The sequence below is a fragment of the Vipera ursinii genome, assembly GCF_947247035.1.
Source record: "Vipera ursinii genome assembly, chromosome: 5".
Classification (NCBI taxonomy): domain Eukaryota; kingdom Metazoa; phylum Chordata; class Lepidosauria; order Squamata; family Viperidae; genus Vipera; species Vipera ursinii.
This window is the reverse complement of record NC_139518.1, coordinates 11,903,910-11,925,189: the sequence shown is the minus strand read 5'-3', so window position 1 is coordinate 11,925,189 and position 21,280 is coordinate 11,903,910.

The window sequence follows — 21,280 nt, the reverse complement described above, 5'->3', positions numbered from 1 at the left end:
GAAGTTTAGGAAACTTTGATGGCAGATTGCAATATTTTTTTTATTTTTTTAAAGAAAAAGAATAAACAGGAAATTGAAAAACTTCAGTTCCATTTCGAAACCTAGATTACCTGGAATTCCAGAATCCAGCAAGAAATCAGGAACTCTTGGAAGCACGCTTGATATCTATGCATATACACGTGGTATCAATATAGCTCAGATCATCAGTTCAGTTCTGGTTAGAACCACAAGAAAAGCGAGAGGAGAAAAGAGGAAAAAAAAGCATCTCATTGATTGCTCCTTCCTATCAAATGTCAAAGGCGACCTTTGCTGATCTTCCATCCATTTAGGTTGGCTGCCTCATCTAATGCTGACATGCTCTATCTGCCTCTAATGTGTCAACATTTGAGATATGACCTGCTTGGCATTTTGTTCATCTCATCTGAAGAAGAGAAATTAAACTGGAGGGTTGGAGAAGACCAGAGTGCAAAATAACCATGCATATTTTCCTCATGTCCTCCTTTGCTTGTTATCAAAGATCAGGAAGATATTAAAATGGATTTGCTTTTTTGCACTTAAAACCCATTTGTACAGGGGATTTTTTGTGCCCATAAACAAGGGATCTAGTATGTTCTCTTATATTTTCAGACAATCAAGTTTGCGATGTTTTGTCTGTCTCTGTCTCTATTTACGTATTTATATTCCAGATGTTCCAAATATAGATCAGTTTGTGATGTTAACAATATTAATGCAATACCATAAAGCAAGTCTCAAGATTTACACCAAGCACAACAATTTATTCTATTGCCGTTCATTCCACTTGTAAAATTCTTCCTCCTTTTGTTTAGTTGACTGTATTTTAACTAAGGATCCCCACAATTTTTTTTTTAAAAAAATCTATTTATGTGTATTATGCTATTAACCTTCCTTTTGTTTATGATCCCAATTCATAGAGACCCTTCTCATCTAACTCAAGGCTTCTGAACTCTCATTCTGAAAACATCTTTGGGCCAAAGCCTGGTACAACCTAGTTCAGATTAAGCTTTGAGCTGGGAAAATGATTCATCTGTTTTGAATCCCTGCAGCTATTGCTGTCAATGCAAATACCATCTCCAGAAATACAGCTTATGTATGGCATCAGGCTATAAAAATAAACACAGAGATTTATCCCCTGAAAGTAGAAAAACAACTGAGGCTTTTTCATGGTTACTGCAATAGAATAGGTGGGCATGGAAAAAAAAGGAACTGATTAAAATCAAAGAGTTGACTTAAAATTCTCATACTCCAAGCCCTGCTTTTTGGGAGCCAAGGTGCACAATATTACCCTGGCTTCGGATTTTGGGAATATCATTTTGCCCCAAGACAGGAGACTCACTGCAATATATTGCTTATTGGCATATAGGAAAATATTTCTGGTCCTGTTGATAGGATATAACTTTTCAATAAAAAATAATAACCAGACAGAGAATCAGGAGAGAGAGAGAGAGAGAGAGAGAGAGAGAGAGAGAGAGAGAGAGAGAGAGAGAGAGAGAGAGAGAGAGAGAGAGAGAGAGAGAGAGAGAGAGAGAGAGAGAGAGAGAGAGAGAGAAACCAACTGGGGAAAAATATGGCTCAATGCCTAGAAAACCTCAATAAGTTATAAGAAGAAAAGAATAGTTAATTAGGACTCTTAGATTATGCACTCCTACTTCCTGTATTCCGCCAGAATTTTTGAGAGCTTGAAGAAAATATAAAGCATAAGGCTGTTGTTCAGGCAGTAGGTACTTGTCCTTTTTGTACTGATAATGGTGCCTTTAATAAATTGTTCCCTCTTCAAAAAGAAGAGTTAAGTAATTCAGAAATCTAAGAAAAAAAATCAGAAGGAAGCAGCTTAAGGACATTCTTAACTTTGAAATGTAGCTGGGAATTTTGAGACAGGGTCTAATACAGTGTTTCTCAACCTTGGCAACTTTAACATGGGTGGACTTCAACTCCCAGAATTCCCCAGCCAGCTTAGAAATTTCAGCCCTGAGTGCTCCTACTACTGCTTGGATCCCCTTGGACTTTACTTTCCACATTTTTTTTCTAGTTCCTCCTTCAAGCCCTCATACTTCTTCAGCTTTTCATCCTCCTTCCTGATGTTACTGTCACTTGGCACTGCTATATCTACCACTCCCGCTGTCTTCTGGGCCTTGTCTACAAGATAAGAGATAGACCAACTGTGTAACTGGAGGGGATGTCTATGTCTATATCTAGATGTCTATGTCTATATGTCTATATCCGTGGTGGCGAACCTATGGGACACCTGCCACAGGTGGCACGCAGAGCACTCTCTGTGGGCATGTGCGCCGTCACCCCAGTACTAGGCCTTCAGCTGGGTTTTATAAAACCTTTTTGCTTTAGGCCTCCATCGCCGTGTGCAAAAAGAAAAAAAATCAATCAATTTCAACTTCTCACGGAAAAAGAAAAGATCTTGCAAAGTTGGAATTGATTGATTGAACTTTTCAGTCCCACCCAGTCTTCCATTACCACCGCAGCCACACCCACCCAATGGGCCATGCCTACCCAATTGGCCACACCCACCCAGTGGGCCACGCCTGCCCAGTACCTGATGATACATAAATGGGTTTTGGGTTGCAGTTTGGGCATTCGGTCTCTAAAAGGTTCACCATCACCGGTCTATATGTCTATGTCTATGTCTATGTCTATGTCTATGTCTATGTCTATGTCTATGTCTATGTCTATGTCTATGTCTATGTCTATGTCTATGTCTATGTCTATGTCTTGGGCTGAGGTGCTGGAGAAGGCTCCTGTGTATTCCTTGGATAGTAAAGGTGACCAACAAGCAAATACTAGAATGCATAACACTAGAGATGTCAAGGGAAGGGGAAAAAAAATCACAAAACTGCATCTGACTTACTTTGGCCATGTCACACGGAGGAATTCACTGGTGAAAGCAATTATGTTGGGAAGAGTTAGTGGTAAAAAGAAACCAGGCCACCAAAGAACATGGTGGCTGGACAACATCAAAGCTAACACCAGCCAAAGCATAGAACAACTCAAAGAAGTCATGCAACATTGGAAGATGTGGAGAGACCAGGCCCACAGAAACTCCAAGAGTCAGAAAAGACTGAATTGATATCATTATCATCATCATCATCATCATCATCATCATCATCATCATGTCTATTTCTATGTCCATATGCATATATTTGCCTTATGCATCAAGCTGATCAACAAAATGATAAAGTCGTATTTCCTTAGCCGTCTAAGCCAATGTCCACTTATAACCAGTGTTTTTTTGTAAAAGAAAAAGGTGCCGGAACTCACACATGTCATACAACCCGCCTTGCCTACCCTACAAGGTTCCATCCAAAAAAGGTGCCGGAACTCCGTTCTGAGCGTTCTATGAGAAAAAAAGCCCTGCTTTTAACCAATTAGTGTTTTCACGGCATTCAGCTTGCACTGCTTTGGATTCCCCAACAGAACCCAGCAATTCCTGTTAGCAGTTCAGAAAGTTAATTGGAAAAGCTTTATATCGCCAAATGGGATTAAGAGGGGTGGGGTTTTCCCCCCCAAAAAAAGAAAGAGAGCGTGCAAAATATGTATTTAAACTTTTCAAATGAATGTTGACATTTATTTAAAAATCTAAGCTGGCAGCTACCAGAAGGTTCACTGCTTATATTAGCTGAGCGGTAACCCCCATTTCTTCTTCCCATTTCTTTTGACAAGAATGCTAACAAAACTGACAGCTCAGCCAAGTTTTCAAAGGCTCCCCCACAGAAGATGGTGCCAGACCAAGTTCAGGGAGAGATAATGGCTGAGAACAATGGCTGTCAAATAGGTGGACATTTGGACAAAGGCAGCAATCAACTTTTGCTGAAACGGTTAGAGCAGAAGACAGCTTCTCAAGAGGTAGATTGTAGGAAGAAAAATTGCAGGTGAGGTTCTCATAAACTTGAAAGGAAAGGAAATTGGTCGTTAGATCCTAAGAATAAAGATTCAAAGTTGAAGGCTACCTGTAGACGGCACAGCCTACCCAACATAATATCCTTAAAATGTATTAGGTGATCATTTCTATAATGCATGCCCTTCCTGCCAGATCGTACAGAATGGGTAGAAACAATTGGAGAGCAATAAATTCCATAAGTAATCCAGTCCCAAGCCATGAAGGGCTTTAGCAGGTGACAAACAGAATCTTGACTTGCACCTGGAAGCACACTGGAAGCCAGTGCAGCTCATGAAACAGTGGTACCACTTTTGTTAAGTAACTGGCACCAGTAACTGCCCATACTACTACAGTTTACAACAGTTGAAGCTTCTGAACGGTCTTCAAAGGCAGCCCCATGTGAAGCACATTTCAGTAATCCAATCTGAAGGTTACAAGAGCATGAACAGTTTATGCCTTGACAGTCATTAGCAGATTGGTTGTTATTAGCAGAACTTTGTGTCTGATTCTCACCAACACTGCAATGTGTAAGGAAGCCTCCTACATAAAGGTAAAGGTAAAGGTTCCCCCGCACATGCGTGCTAGTCGTTTCCAACTCTAGGGGCCGGTGCTCATCTCTGTTTCAAAGCTGAAGAGCCAGCGCTTGTCCGAGGATGTCTCTGTGGTCATGTGGCCGGCATGACTAGATGCCAAAGGTGCACAGAACGCTGTTACCTTTCCACCATAGTGGTCCCTATTTTTCTACTTGCATTTTTACGTGCTTTCTAACTGCTAGGTTGGCAAAAGCTGGGAAAAGTAACAGGCGCTCACTCTGTTACGCGGCACTCGGGATTCAACCCGCCAAACTGCCGACCTTCTGATCAACAAACTCAGCGTCCTAACCCACTGAGCCACTGCGTTCTTTTTAGCCTCCTACATACCACAATCTTATTCTTGCAGGTCTTTTCTCTCATAGAGGTAGACCTTGATGTACACTACTCGTTTAATCATGTTCAAAGTTATGGCGCTCTTGGGAAAAGTGACTTATGACCTATCCTTGCTCTTAATACTGTGGTACCAGCCCTGGATCATATAATCACAATTTGGGATCTTGGCCACTGGCTCACACTTACGAACCAGTTGCAGCTTCCTGTGGTCACATGATCACAATTTGTGACCTTGTTTGCTAATTTCTAGCAAAAACCAAAAATGCTCATTGGGAAGTTTAACAATCATCATGACTCCTTTTATAACCACTTTAAAACTTGTTGTAAATTTGGGTCCAAGCTGACTTAGAACTGCAGTGACTTCTGATGAAAATTCTGATTCCAATTGTCATAATTTGAGGATTCCCTGTACTTATTCTTTCAGGAATAGCAAGGGCGTTAATTGCTTACACATATTTCAAGTGAAATTGCCAAAATTATAATTCTCAAAAATCATAACAGAGATTGATCAATTGATTTCCTATGGCATTTGCATTGCGCCCAACACCAACTCTATGCATCTTGTACTTTTCTGTGCAGTAATTGGATTAGCATTGAAATAATGATTAATCATCTGTATTCTCTGCAATTATATAGATATTAACCTTTTGAGGCTTCCAAAGTATAAATAGTTATGGTTTTCTATTCTTTCCCCTTTGTTTTTGGTATATTTTTGATTAGGCCTGGGTATAATGGTAATAGAAAGAATGACAACAATAATAACACTCCAGTGTCCTCAACACCACCATCCCTGCTGTTTTCTGTTGTCGATGATTCTCTTTGATGAATGGCAGCCCTGGGCATAAAAAGCTTATACAGATTTTATTGTCAATAGAAAAGGATCCTTAATAAATTCTGCTAAGTTCTCTGAGTTGCTATCTTATCCTGCCTGAAATTTCAGTGTTCTTGCTGGCTCATCCCACTATTTCAAGTAATAAAAAGCATGCAACAGACCTCAAATATGGCTATTTGTGCATTTAATTGATCTCTATACCTAGAAGCCACTAGTGCATTAATATCACAGCTAGGATCAGTTTATTTAATCTTATATGCCTCTCCTAATGGTAGGTAGGTGTATGAATGTTTCTCAACTTTGGTAACTTGGAGATGTGCGGACATCAACTCCCAGAATCCCCCAGCCATCCAGTTGAAGTCCAGACATCTTCAAGATGCCAAGGTTGAGAAACACTGATTGGTGTGGAGATTAACAGATGAACAATCTCTCTCGAAATTTGTAATGAATGGATGGTCGCTTCCTCTATCTACATGACCAATTCCCCCCAGCCACTTTAAAAAAAACAAGGAGGTCTCAAGAAGACCCACATTCACATTCACCAGTTCTCCAAAAATTCCCTGCTGCATTTGCTGGCTTAAAAATTAGTTGAGTATTCATCTCCACTTCACCTGGAGAAGGTGAAATTCCCCAACAATTTCTCAAAAGCAAGACTTCTCTTCAGAAATAACCCTAGCATTACCACTGAAGAAAGAAACAGAAAGAGAAAATTTAAGAAGTATTTCTTGGGATTTAGTAGTAGCATGGCAAGCTAATATAATGGAAGAAGCGGTTGTACAAAGTAAGTCAAGATATTGATGTGCACCCCTTGATTACCTCAGCACTAAAGTTAATCCAAGTATATCATATTCCACTAACTGGATTTTTCTTTTAAAGAAAGTCTCTCCTCTTTCAAAGGAATTCCAAAAGCAAAGTGTCTTCCATTATTTTATAAAGGTAGAAAAACTGCAGCACTAATATTTAAAATTAGAGAATACATTTGTAATATCCTTTTTCAGACTTTTTAAGCAAGTTGGTTCTGTGGGAAAAGAACAAAAGTGCAGTTCGGTCTGTTGCATTAATTAAGTATTTTTGCACGTGTCACTTTTGCGTGCATACATGTGAAAAAAAGTATTTTCCATGTATAATTATTTCCAGTATTAACTACAGCTATCGTTGCAATTGTCCCTACCCTTTGGAATATTCTCCCCACCCCACCCCAAAAAAGGTGAAGTGGGCACCCAATTTCCTTTAGAAAATGTCTAAAGACCTGGCTCTGCCATCTTGTTTGGGACTCATAATGGGGTACACAGCTGTGGGATTGCTTAATGTCCTAAAAGCTGTCCCCCCCATCTTTTAATTAACTCTTAATGACACTATTCATGCCATATTCATGCCATATTGAAGAGCCTTGGTGGAGCAGTGGGCTAATGCCTCCTTAAGTAACACCAGCTGCCTGCAATTAGTGCAGGTTCGCATCCCACCAGGCTCAAGGTTGACTCAGCCTTCCATCCTTCCGAGGTAGGTAAAATGAGGACCCAGATTGTTGGGGGCAATTAAGCTGACTTTGTAATAATGCCGCTTGGGGGTGTGTGTGAAAGCCCTAATAAGCAGGCATATACATAGAATGAAGGCTACTGCTAAGCTTGTAAGCCGCCCTGAGTCTTCGGAGAAGGGCGGGATATAAATGGAATTAAAATAAAATAAAATAAAAATATTCATTTTTTTATATTTAGCTTTTATATGCTTTAACATTTTATTTGTATACTTTCCAGGATCCTTTTATAATGGAAATGGGTGGTTTCTAAATATGATGATGATGATGATGATAGATAGATAGATAGATAGATAGATAGATAGATAGATAGATAGATAGATAGTATAGATAGATGATAGATATTTTACGCTCTCCCTCAATAAGTAGTAAAATAGTTAAATGTTTAATTTATTCTTTTCCTGAAGGGAAATCTTTTTTCAAAAGAAAAAAAAGGTGGGGGAGAGAGAAAAGATTGTAAATAATGACACTTTGAAAAAAATCTCTGAACCTTGCAGCAGCTAATCACATTTTAATTTTGATGTACGGCTCATCTAGTGAGAGAAAAGATAGAGAAAACATTTTCTTTTTTTATCATGAAGAAATCAGATTAGTTAAATGAATTAAAAGTCATTGCCAGAAGACCTTGACAAGCTTGATAAATATCCTTGTTTGTTGCTCTGAATAATTTTTTAATACTTACTATAGTTGGTTGCATTGTCAGCCAGATGTTTAGATTGGATTTGGCATTTTAAATCCACTCATCAAATCCCTTCTCAAGGAGCTGGGTAGGCAGATGTTATTTGATGATGTTAAAGGTATACTTACAGGATTTAAGCTGTTCCAAGTAAAGCTGTTTTTTGCAATTGACTGATGGTGATTTTGTCAATGTCGATAGTATTCAAGTGTTGCTCAAGTTCTTTTGGAATTATACTCAAGGCACCTATCACTATTGGTAGTATCCTTGCTTTCTTTGGCCAATCAGTCTACTTCTATTTGCAGGTCTTTGTATTTTGTGATTTTCTCCATCTCTTTCACTTCTTTTCTGTGGTCTCTGCCATGTCTGCTACCCAGACCTTTTTTTTTTGGTCTTTCTTATTGACAGTGGTTAAATCTGGGGTGTTACGTGGCAGTTACCTGTCTGTTTGAATTCTAAAGTTCCAGAGCGCTTTAGCTTCTTCATTTTCTATTACTTTTGTCTATTTTGTGGTTCCCACCAGTTCTTGCCCGCAGGGAAACCGTATTTCTTGTAGCTATTCCAATGTACCATAGTTGCTACTTTGTCATACTGTTGTTTGTAATCAGTCTGTGCAGTCTTTGGCAGCAGCTAACTAGATGGTCTATTGTGTCTTCCGCTTCTTTGCAGAAGTGGCATTTACTGTCTGTTGCTGTCTTCTCAATTCTGGCTTTGTATGCATTTGTTTTTAAGGCTTGGCCTTGTGCAGCTAGAATTAACCCCTCTGTCTCTTTCTTAAAGTTTCCTGCTTTTAGCCATTGCCAAATCATCTTATTATCTACTATTATTTTTTTTATGTTATACTATTCATGTACTTTGCCTTGTCAGGTATGTTTTCTCATTCTTCATTTGATCTTTCTTATAGGTCAGTTTGATACTGTATACTAGCTTCAGTGTATTTTATTCATTGTATCCAGATATTCTCCCAATGCCCTTTTTTCTTCTTCATCGGTCTGGTGCACTTGGTAAGTAGAGTCAACATTGCTGAGTGGATGAAAAGCATGATTCATTGTCATCATTTTTCTGACCTTCCTATCTACAGCTTTCAGCTTTGCTTGAATCCATTCCATATTCCAGCTAAGTAACTAATTACTGGATTTCCCCAGGTTGACTTGAGGGTATTTCCTCCACTGAGTTTGGACTTTAAGATCTTCTTCACTCTCATGATGTATTCACTTCTAACCTTCTTCTTGACTTCAACGTTCTTGGTGCTTGATTTTGTCAGCTTGAAGGATGCCCAGGTATATGTAGTGAGGGATTTGTACACCTGAAACAGGGCCACTGGCTCTGGATGCAATAAGAGAGGAGAAATAAGCTGACTTTCCCATTCTTATCGCCACAAAATTAAGTTTTAATAAAAGTTCTCTGTTGTGTTTGATTGGATATGCTGTTTGTCTTCCTTCCGCAGCGTTCTGGGTATCTCTTGTGTTTCATTTCCAAAAGCTGTTCCATAAACTAGGGTGTGCTCTAGAATCCCCCAAAACAGAGAGTCCACACTGCCATGATCCAATTCAAAACCCTCTTGGCCTATTCATTCAAAGCCATGACCTCAGATGAGCCATGGAACAGAACTTGCTGCAACTGCGAGTTCCCCCTGAAACCCCATTGGATTCCTCAGGTGCCAGGGGTGGGTTAGTGAAGTATATCCTTCCTCCCTCAACCAAGGTTGGCCACAGAGAAGTAAAAAACCAAGAGGGAATGATTTGTGCCTGGCAAGGGATTGATGAGTACATCTCCAAATTCCAAATCGCACAGCCATGGCATCAAGATAAAACCCAGACCTAATGTGTGACCGCCACTGTGAGTTTGGCATCCAGTAAGTTAGATCTGGTACATCAGAGGTCCCAAACCGTTTGGGCACCAGGGACCAGTTATGTGGAGAGAGGTTTTTCTGTGGACTGGAGGGGGCATGGTTTTGTGTGCTGCCTGCATCCCACGGATGGGGCTTTGCTTGTTTGTATGGACCAGTTGCTGGCATGCCGTGGTCCATGGACAGAGGGTTGGGCACCCTTGTGGTACATGGTTTCTCTAGTGGCCAGGAACTGGGACCCTCCAATCCAAGTTCCAGAGAAGGCAGGTCAAAGTCGCCCAGACCCATGAATCTAGGGTACTCCATTGCAACTTGAGCCCAGAATCAAGAGGCTTGGATTCTTTATATGATGAACACTATTCTCCAATCTGCTATCCATATCTGCAGTAGGCACATAATGGCCACAATGAAACTTCTCAGAGATAAAAATAGTTAGTTATCTCCTTCCCCTAGTTTCTGTCCATTCAAAGATCCTAAGGGCCCTATTCCATGTTTATTAAGAGCAGAAACATGCCTGATTTCATTAGAGGCTCAAGTGTATCTCAACTTTTTGAGATCCATCCTTGACCACTGAGATTATCTCATGATATAAATGAACAAACTAAGGCTTCTTTGAAAGCCTTTTAGTTTCTTTGACTTTGCAACATAATGTTATTCCACCCGGGTTTGACTAATTGAAATGAAGTCTGATTTAGGACTCTGGATTTTGCAGGTAATATTTTGTGCTGACCTTCTCTGACAATCTCATTCAGAAATAAAACAGTGGATTCTTGAGCCACAGAGGGACTTAAGCTACATTCTAAAAATCTACAGTTTAGGTACTCAAGAGAAACCACTTCAGCCAGATATTTCACTAATTGTTTGTACCTAGTACACATACTTTACATTAGCCAGACTTGACGTTTTACCTTCATTTTTTCTGGAAAGGAGTTTTCATGGACATCTATAGACAATGTTTTATGCCCATGTCCTTTGGAAGAAATCAAATCAATACCCTTCTTCACTGTCCCTTTTACTCAATCTGGCATGAAGATTTAATTACATCTCTTTTAACTTACAGGCACAGCAAAGTAGAAGCTGATCTTATTCTGCTCTTGCGAGCAGACACTGCAGAGATCACCTCCAGGAGTAAAGCTAAATTCTGTATGCATTGCTGTCCCTGTTCACTGCAAGATACTAACCTATTTAAAATCTTAGGGATGCTCCAGGCAGAATTTTAAAACTATCATTTAATGTTCGGACAATGTTAAAGAACATCCGGCAATAGCAAATAAATTTAGCTTCATATTACAGTTAGTCCTCACTTTGCAGTTGGTTGCTTAGCAACCATTTGAGGTTACAACGAACCTTCCCCGGGGTTACTTACAACCTGGTTCCAAAATTCCAATGGTCGCCCCTCCTGTGATCACATGACCACATGTCAGACCCATAGAATGGCCATTTGCAGCTTCCTGTGGTCATGTGACTACTTTTTACAACAGTTTTGCTGAAAACTGCCATTTGCTTCTGGTTTTCAGCAAAATTGGCCCATAGCAAACAATGGGTTTGCTTTACAGCCATAGTGGTTGCTTTACGACTATGGCATTTGTTTAAAGACTGCCATAAATTAGGTTGTAAAATTGGATCACTTTATGGCTATCCTGACATGACCATAATAGGCAGGGTCCATTGCATTTATAAGTCAAGGACTGCCTAAAATGCTTAGGTCAGGTTCACCAACATGTCCTGCCAATCTGTTGGAGGGACAGGAAAGGGAGGTTGACATTTGGGGGGGCAGCTCCTTTCAGCCTACCTTCTAAGAGCTGTTCTGTTCCAGCCTGCGACTGGCCCTGTTTGAATGTCAGGGACAACCCCTTTTTAGAGTCAACATGCTGGAAAAAACCCAACCAAATTTATTTACAAAGAGTTCAAACAAAAGTTAAATGAAAAGTTCAAACAAGAGTTAAACAAGAATAACAGACCAGAAGTTCTTCAAACGGTTGCCTTCAGCAACCAGCACCTCCCACACCTTCCCCTTTTATCAGCAGTCCCAAGGTGTGGCTTCTCATTGCCTTCTCCCAAGTTGCCTCATTACCTTCCTCTGTTCTGATCTGCTAGATTGCCTCCTGCTGCTAGTGTCCCTGAACAGAGTCAGCTGTGGATTGTCTTCTTCCAATTCCTCATGCTCACATGGCTGAGTCTGATGAAGAATAAGACGGGAGGGGCCAGGCTGAGAGTCCTGCAGTGCATCAGAACCTTTCTCAGACACCAAAGGCTCTCCAAACCCCTCCTCCTCCTCCTCTTCAGAATCATCCGACTCAGCTGCTGGAACCACAGGCTGACGCTGAATCACAACAAGAGCTATGTCATAAGTGACTTAATGTTCAGTAGTTATGTAATTAAAATTTTATTGTTTTCGTATTTTAATAATTGGAAACATATATAAAAATTTTAGAAACTCAGTAAATTAGTTTGTATCATTCTGATTTCTTTAATATCCTATCATATTAATTGTTTGTGATGTTTGGGGTTTTTTTTCCTAGTAGACATAAAACTATATGGACCCCTGGCCATTGATCATATTCAAAGTCTACCAAAAAAAATCAACTCACAGCATGGATGGAATTCCAGTTCAAAGAAGCAAACTTTAAAATTTCTGCCAGGTCTAATAGAATAACAGAATAAAGGAGTTGGAAGGGACCTTGGAGGTCCTCTAGTCCATGGCTTTTCAACCTTTTCACCCATTGTACCACTTTTAGGAAATGGCAACATCCGAATACCACCAGTCGCCTAGCAAGGTGTCAAAAACCTGATGACCAAAAAAAAAAGGAAAAAAGTGATGACGTACAGGTAGTCCTCAATTTACAACAGTTTGCTTAGTGACTGTTCGAAGTTACAATGGCAGTGAAAAAAGTCCCCCCCAAGCCACAGCCGAGCAAGACACCTGCCTGCCTGCCCGGCGGGACTCTTCCTCCTGTTTGAGGTTTCTATTGTTGTGAGCATTTCTGTTGAGGATTGGCAGTGAGGGTGGGGTGGGGGGGTGTTTGGTTTTTATTACCCCCCCATCTGCTGGGTGGTTGCAGCAGGTTTTGGTCACTTCACATGATCCTGGGACCCTGTGACCATCATAAATATGAATCAGTTGCCAAGCATCTGAATGTAAATCACAAGACCCTGGAGATGCTGCAACATTCCAGCTGATTGGCGCATCTTCTGGGCTCAGCAGAAGCGCCAGGATCAGCGCCGAGCTCCAGCTGGAGCCTGGCGCTGATCCTGGTGCTTCCACTGAGCCCTGACAACCCTGCAGCTCCAGCTAAATCTCACTCAGGCTTGTGGGGTGCTGCCACCAGTTTAGCTCATTCCCCTCCCCCACTACCACTTTTCTAGGATGGTCGCATACCAGCTGCTAGGTGCCAATGTACCACAGGTGGTACCCGTACCACTGGTTGAAAAGCCCTGTTCTAATCCAATCCCATGCTCAAGCAGGTTTTTGGAGATGGAGCAAAGGAGTATTCAAGTTGGGGGTTGGCTGGTCTTCTTGTTGCCAGATGATCATGCTGTATCAACTTCTCTGTCACTTTTAAACATCCAAATTTGCACGCAATTCCTACAAGGGAGAAAGGAACACACTGCTTTAATTGCATGAATTTCCTCTGCTCCACACTTTGCTGACTGTTCAGCTTGTTTTGTTTACTTCCCTTTCTGGAGCAGCTACATGTTCTTTAATGATCTGGGAACCTCTAATATCTAATTATGGCTGTAATTATTAGTTCAGTAATGAAAAGGTTTGGAGATACAATTACATAAGAGCAGTTTTGGAGTTATAAGAGCTTTTCTTTTTCTTTTTTAAAGAAGAAATCTGCACCTGCCACTGATTAAATTCTTTGCCTTCTGCTGCAAAGGAGAAAATGTTAAAAGTATCATTTCCTTCATGAACCAGATTTGCTTGGAGGTTCAGTATTAATTACTATCCTGCAAATGCCTTTAAATCAGGCACAGATTTCCAAGAGGTGAGTATCACAACAGCATGGTAAATCCTTCAGCATTTGCCTAGAAAAAGAGCACTGCCTTTGATTGATGAGCCCAGCCTTCTGAAGGCCTATCTGTTATGTAGCTACAGCCATTAAAGGCATTACAAGTTAAAAAAGTTTTAGGCTGGCGGAGGTCCCCTCATAAATCAAGATTCTGTGTGCAAATGACTGGTTTGGAAATTATTCCCTCCAATTTTCCCAGATGGAGACAAGGTCTTTGGGTCTAGAGTTCTGCAAAAATAATAATAATAATACATGCATATCTGTAAATCACATCTGTCACTGCAGTTCATGAACAAATAGCGGGCAAGGACAGTCATTTCAAGAATTAAAGTGACAACAATTGGAAGGAGAGTTGAGTACATTTTCTTTGTCTGAATAAAATATTGGGTAGAGATAAATGCTTTCCAGATGTTTAAAACTGCAGCTGAGATCAGCATAGCAAACATGGTTATTTACTGGACTTCTAACCAGGTTAAGTATTCTGTTTGGTTCTGTTCTATTCTGTTCTACTGTACTCTACTCTGCCTTGTCTTGTCTTGTCTTGTCTTGTCTTGTCGTGTCTTGTCTTGTCTTGTCTTGTCTTGTCTTGTCTTCTCTTCTCTTCTCTTCTCTTCTCTTCTCTTCTCTTCTCTTCTCTTCTCTTCTCTTCTCTTCTCTTCTCTTCTCTTCTCTTCTCTTCTCCTCTCCTCTCCTATTCTATTCTATTCTATTCTATTCTATTCTATTCTATTCTATTCTATTCTATTCTATTCTATTCTATTCTATTCTATTCTATTCTATTCTATTCTATTCTATTCTATTCTATTCTATTCTATTCCTCACAATGGAAGAACCACAACAGTCTGATATGAAGCAGCTGAGTCTTCAGAAGGAATAGGACATGGGTGTCGAACCTGATCACATCACATGACCTATCGTGACATATCATGATGTTTTTTTGCCTTTGTGGACACATCCGGCCCACGGGCTGCCAGTTTGAGACCTCTGGAATAGGAGTATGGCAAACATCTCAGAAGGGACCCTTCCTACTTTCTCAGATCATAAATGTGAATGGGGACCTTCAGACTTGCAAAATTCTGTTACTGTTACTTTACAATGAAAGTAATATTAGTATCTATGATTGGTGCATCTTGTCTAGACTATCTATAAGGGCTGATAGGGCACATGACAATGTACTGCAGGTACCTGAAAGGATGTGATAGAGAAGATCACAACCTCTTCTCAACAGTCACAAGGATCTGAATAACGGCATTAAGACATAGGGACGCAGATTTCAAATGAATATCAGGTTGAACAAAACTTTATAACAGAGGAATTAATTATACTGAGGCTTCCCTTCATAACATGTACAGTACTCATCCAGAGAGTGGTGGAGAATAATCAGTTAGGGATGCTTTAATTTATATACCCATACCAAACAGGGCCAGAAATTGATTATTTAAATGGTCAGTTCTGTGATTAAGTATTTTTCACAGTCTTTCTGCTCTTCCTGCTTTAACTCAAGACTAGGAAAGATTTTTCTCCCTATTAAGGGGCTTTCAGTGATCTTCCATTTAAGGAAAGAATGTGGCAGAGAAATGTTTTGCCATACTGTAATTCCAAAAATGATAGGAATTGGGGCAAAAATGCTTGAGGACTTCAAGAAAATGGAGCAAATCCAGGTATTTCAGCTCCCGCTATGCATTTTTATGGAAGAATTTTGTATTAGTTTTTTTTCCCTTTAATAACAAATACTGGCACAGAAGAAATGTTGGCTAGGATATGGGAATGTTTCAATTGTACCATCTAATCCAAATAGAGAGAAATAATGAAAAGAGACTGCTTAATATTAAATTTTGTTTACCAAGTTATCTCATTCTCAGAAACTCCAGGAATGTTGACTTTTCCCCCCTCTGTTTCTGGATCTTTATATATATGTGTGTGTGTGTATGTGTATATATATATATATATATATATATATATATATATATATATATATATATATATATATATATATATATATATATATATATATATATATATATATATATGGCTGACTGATGAGAACAAATGAGTTTGAAATGGCCATATCAGTCTCCCTTTAATTCTTTGTTAGCAATCCAAAAAATGTATATACTTTGACAGTATAAAGCCAGCAAGTTCTCTGCTTGCCCCTTCTTCTTGTTCCACTAACCATTCTTAGCATTATTGCCTTCTCCAATGAATTTTCACGTGTGACACGGCCAAAGTAAATCAGACATAATCTTGTGATTTTGGCTTCTAGTGACCTTTCTGGTTTTATACAATTCAACACTTCTGGTGTTGGTTGTTCTGGCTGTCCACGGTGTATGCAATAATTTACACCAGTGCCACAATTTCAGTAAAGTGTCCTGGTGAGATTTTTACAGGGCAGTTCACCATTGCTTTCCCTAATCCTCTCCATTTATCTGGACTTGGAACTGGCATATGGTTGATGAATTAACCAGATGGCTGAGTTTGCCCAGAAGTACTAATTCTAATTTTATTATAAGGTTACATTAACAGGATCCTCCTGTGGACTCAGGTTCCTTTTATCTAACCATTGCCTAGACTGCTGCTTCTCTTCCTTTTCCTGTATCTCAAGGACATTCTCACCCTCTCTTTTTTTCTCATGCCATATGGTTCCCAATTCCTTAAATCTCTGTCTACAAGACACTGTTTCTATTCACCTGATTCCCCCCCCCCCGTTGTCCTTTCTGAAACTGATCCAGCTTCTGAATTTTTCTTATAGTTGAGTGCTCAGAACCAGTCACAGGATTAGTGGTTTGGTTTCCACCAAAACAGAAAGTGTTATGTACTGGGCTTGCGGTGATACACCACGTGCATTGCTGGAGCAGCCAACGGCTCTCCAGCAACCCAGACTAGCTGTCTCCTGTCCTGCAATTGGCTAGCCCCAGGCGGCAAGAGTGGGTTCAAACCTATTGGCTGCCGCCCAGGGGCTAGACTATATATTGTGGCTGGTTGCAGCCCAAGTTTCAGTACAGTTCTAGTAAGAATAAAGTATGAGTTATCCTGTACTCAGCCTCGTGTCATCATTCCTGCACCCAAGAGCCCACGACTTAACAGAAACTATAATTGTTGACCTTCCGAGATTTGGAAGTATAGCTTTGTTGATGCAGGCTAAAATTGCTTTTTTAAAAGCATCATCATGCTGCTGAGCTGACTCATACTCAGTCTGCAATTAATTACTATTCCCTGATCTTTTGAACAAGTGCTATTACCAAGCCAGGAATCCTCAGAGATATCTTTTGTTTTCTAAGTGAAGAATTTCACATTCCATTCTGTTACTTTCAGGTTGTTCCTCTAACCAGGCAAGATTGTTCCCTTCTGTCAGAAAATTAATCTTTCCAGTTTTCTACATCCAAGTCATTAATAAAAATGTTGAAGAACAGAGAGCCCAAGGATGAACTGTGTTGTACCACCTCAATACATCATCCAATTTGGTGATAAACCAGCAACAAATCTTCTCTGAGTATAGTTTTTGAGCCAATTATGCATCCGTTCATGCCACCCAGGCCTCCCTTACTAGCTTGCTGTTCAGATTCACAAGGAGTCCATTGCCAAATGCTTTGCCCGAATGATATTATGTCTACAACATTAACAAAATCTATTAAGAAATGAAAGATTGTAGCTGGAGAAGCCTACCTTGACTTCTGATAACGATCGCACTGTTTTCAAAATATGTATGTGTATTGTCAAAATACCAAAACGTTTCTTCAATTCATCCTAAAGAGACAGGGTTAAATTGGTTTGACGTAGTTAGTTGTTTGAATGTTTGAAACTAAACATAAAGAAAACCAAGATCATGGCATCCAGCCCTCTCAATTCCTGGCAAATAGATAGGGAAGAAATGGAGGTAGTGACAGATTTTATTTTCCTGGGCTCCAAGATCACCGCAGATGGGGACTGCAGCCAAGAAATTAAAAGATGCTTGCTCCTGGGGAGGAAAGCCATGGCAAATCTAGACAGCACACTAAAAAAGGAGAGATATCACCCTGCCAAAAAAAGTGCGTATAGTCAAGGCAATGGTCTTCCCGGTTGCAATGTATGGCTGTGAAAGTTGGACCATAAGAAAGGCTGAGCGCCAAAGAATTGAGGCCTTTGAACTCTGGTGCTGGAGAAGACTCCTGCGAGTCCCTTGGACTGCAAGGCAATCAAAACGGTCAGTCCTAGAGGAGATCAACCCTGACTGCTCTTTAGAAGGTCAGATCCTGAAGTTGAAACTCAAATACTTTGGCCATATAATGAGAAGGAAGGACTCACTGGAGAAGAGCCTAATGCTGGGAAAGATTGAGGGCAAGAGAAGAAGGGGACGACAGAGAATGAGGTGGCTGGATGGAGTCACTGAAGCAGTAGGCGTGAGCTTAGATGGACTCCAGAAGATGGTAGAGGACAGGAAGGCCTGGAGGAACATTGTCCATAGGGTCGCGATGGGTTGGACACAACTTCACAACTAACAACAATAACAGTTAGTTGTATCCTGGGAATACCAGATTAACTCGTTTGGTATAGCTCAGGGGTAAGCAACCTTGGCTCTTTTATGACTCGTGGACTTCAACTCCCAGAATTCCTGAGCCAGCATGGCTCAGCTTGGAAACTCTCCCTTTCCCCTCAGCATGGCTGACTCAGGAATTCTGGGAGTTGAAGTCCATGAGTCATAAAAGAGCCAAGGTTGCCTACCCCTGGTATAGTGTGGCCTTACTAAGGCATTGTAAATACTTTATTTTTTTCCCTTTTAAACTGGGGAAAAATTGCTAGCAAATTGAGACCCATGGCATTAAACCCCAATCAGCTGCCAATTTTTATTTCTACAGGACTCATAGATACATTTTACGTTTCCTTTTGTAACCTGTCTGGACATGATTTCTACTGAGTGAGTCATAAACCAATACAATGCTTTAGACATATTTCCTTTTGAGAGATCACAATGTACCAATGAAAAAAATTAAGGATAATAGTGCATCAGTGTACTGAAAGAACATTACCTTAAAAATAAATCAAAGAAAAAGTGTCAGATGCTTTTTAAAAAGTTGTTTCCTGGCTTCATCAGCCCTGTTTGCACAGCCCACTTAACTGAATCATACATCGGTGGGGGGAGAGGGTCTTTATAAGTGCATCATGGGAATTCTCCAAACACCACACAAGTAACCCATGGAGGACCCTGGCCAAGCAACACTTCTGTGCTATGCCCTGGATGGAAGGGAAGGAACTGCCAATAATTCTTTTCAGCCATCCTCACCACTCTCTGCACTGCCTGCCTGTCTAAAACAGCGATGCTTCCAAACCAGGCTGTGATGCTATATGACAGGATGCTCTTGATCGTCCCTCTGTAGAAAGTGGTCAGGACAGGAGAAGGAAGATGTGCTTTTCTCATGAGACACAGAAAATGCAGGTGCTGCTGTGCCTGCTTCACCAGTGTCTCGCTGTTGACAAAAGGCAACTAGACTTAGTTTTTCCTTGAAGACATTTTGTTTCTCTTCCAAGAAGCTTTTTCAAGTCTTATTTCAGCAGTTCCAAGGAGGTCCCACACCCATTTGGACTACTTAGTGACCCTCAGGGCACAGATAAACCTCCAAGTGGCCTCAACCACTCTCAGAAAGAGTGCTAGTAACCAGATGACTGCAAGGAATATAAATCCTTCCATCCCTCACCAATCAATCATAACTGAAGAAGCCTCTTGGATGAGAAGCAAAATGTCTTCAAGGAAAAACAAAGTCCAGTTGCCTTTTGGAAAAACATCTTTGGGACAACTCATCTTGAAGTCAACTTGAAGTCTACAGATCTTCAAGCTGATGAGGTTGAGAAATACTGTGCTGGAAATTAGCTTCTATTATTGCCATCTTTTTAAAGGAATATTATGTTGTTTAGGAATTGTGCTGATTTGTTTTAACCATGGACAGATTTGCATACTCCAAAAACGTCAGTCTCGCACATGAGTTGTGTGACTTTTTTTCCCCCCTAAGTGTTAATCTGTTACATTAAAATGTGAAAAATGTGTTTGGTGTATTTGCATATTTTCCTTGCATATATTCAGAGAAATCCATATCTGGAAGGAAAAAGAGGAAGGGGCTTAGCAGGACACACCATCCTATAACGCAGAAACACTGGCTACTCAGTTACTCAGTAGTAGCTACTTAGCTACTCTAGACTTGACAGGGAAGTATTTTTGTCCATTTTTCATTTTCAAATGCTGAGTTTGCCTTTATAGTTCTGGTGATACAAGGTTTAGTTATCAGTGCTATGAATAAAGAGTTGTTTCTTTGAAAATGCAAATAAAAATAGAACTGTTTGTATTTATTTATGTCAGTTTTAAACAATGGCAACCTTGCCATCTAGGGCAGGCATGTCAAACTCGTGATGTTACGTGACATCGCGCAATGTATCGCGATCTTTTTCCCATTGCTGGCAATGGGGTGGGTGTGGTTTCGGCGTGACACATCCGGCCTGTGGGCCAGCAGTTTGACTTGTCTCATCTAGGGGAACAACATAGCCTCCTTTCAGGTATATCTCTGTTGCATTTACAGTCAGCTTAGTGCCCTTCAGAACTTTTTAATCTACAACCTTAGAAATTTCTGTCACTAGGTTAAACTTGCAGAGTGAGGGTAGCCATTAAGATGCTTTCCAAAAAGATACGTCATCCTAGAAAACCTAGAAAGAAAGGAGTGAAGAAGAAGGATTTGTTAAACAAATGCACCTCCCAATTATAAAATCAAGGACAATAAAGAATATTATCTATGCCTATATAAATTATCTTCCTTAGCTAACAGTTGTAATGTTACCTCATCTCTCTCACACACTCACACATATGAAATTCTTGATGATTTTACTTAGCAGTATCAATTATTCTAGTAGTATATTATGGGAATTTGCACTGGCAGCCATGAAGAGAAAGGAGAAAGGTTTGGAAGCTTCCCAATAGGATTCAAACACTTTCTTTTCTGACACTATCCAGACCCCTATCCAGACCTTTCGGAGGTTAACAGGTCAATATCACATTTCCATATAACCATATTCCAAGCTAAAGAGGAGCATCAGATTTTGGACTGCAAAATCTGAATGACCACTAAGAGGGTAGCAAAGAGACACAGAAATGGTATTTGTTTCCCTTTAGTGGTTATCTAGTGGTAGCCATTGTCAGTGGTCGGGCAAAAACATATATATCTAGATATATATGTTAAATGTTTGTTACCTTGCTAGGCCCCTAACATGGGACAAATCTTATTGCCTCTTTCAGCCTAACCCAAGGCCATCCACAGGCTGTAGTCACAACAGTGACAACTCATATTTGTGTAAATTCTTTTGGATATATATATAAGGGACACGGTGGCTCAGTGGGTTAGGACACTGAGCTTGTTGATCAGATGGTCTGCAGTTTGGCGGGTTGAATCCCGAGTGCCGCGTAACAGTGAGCGCCTGTTACTTGTCCCAGCTTCTGCCAACCTAGCAGTTCGAAAGCAGGTAAAAATGCAAGTAGAAAAATAGGGACCACTACTGTACAGTGGGAAGGTAACAGTGTTCCGTGCGC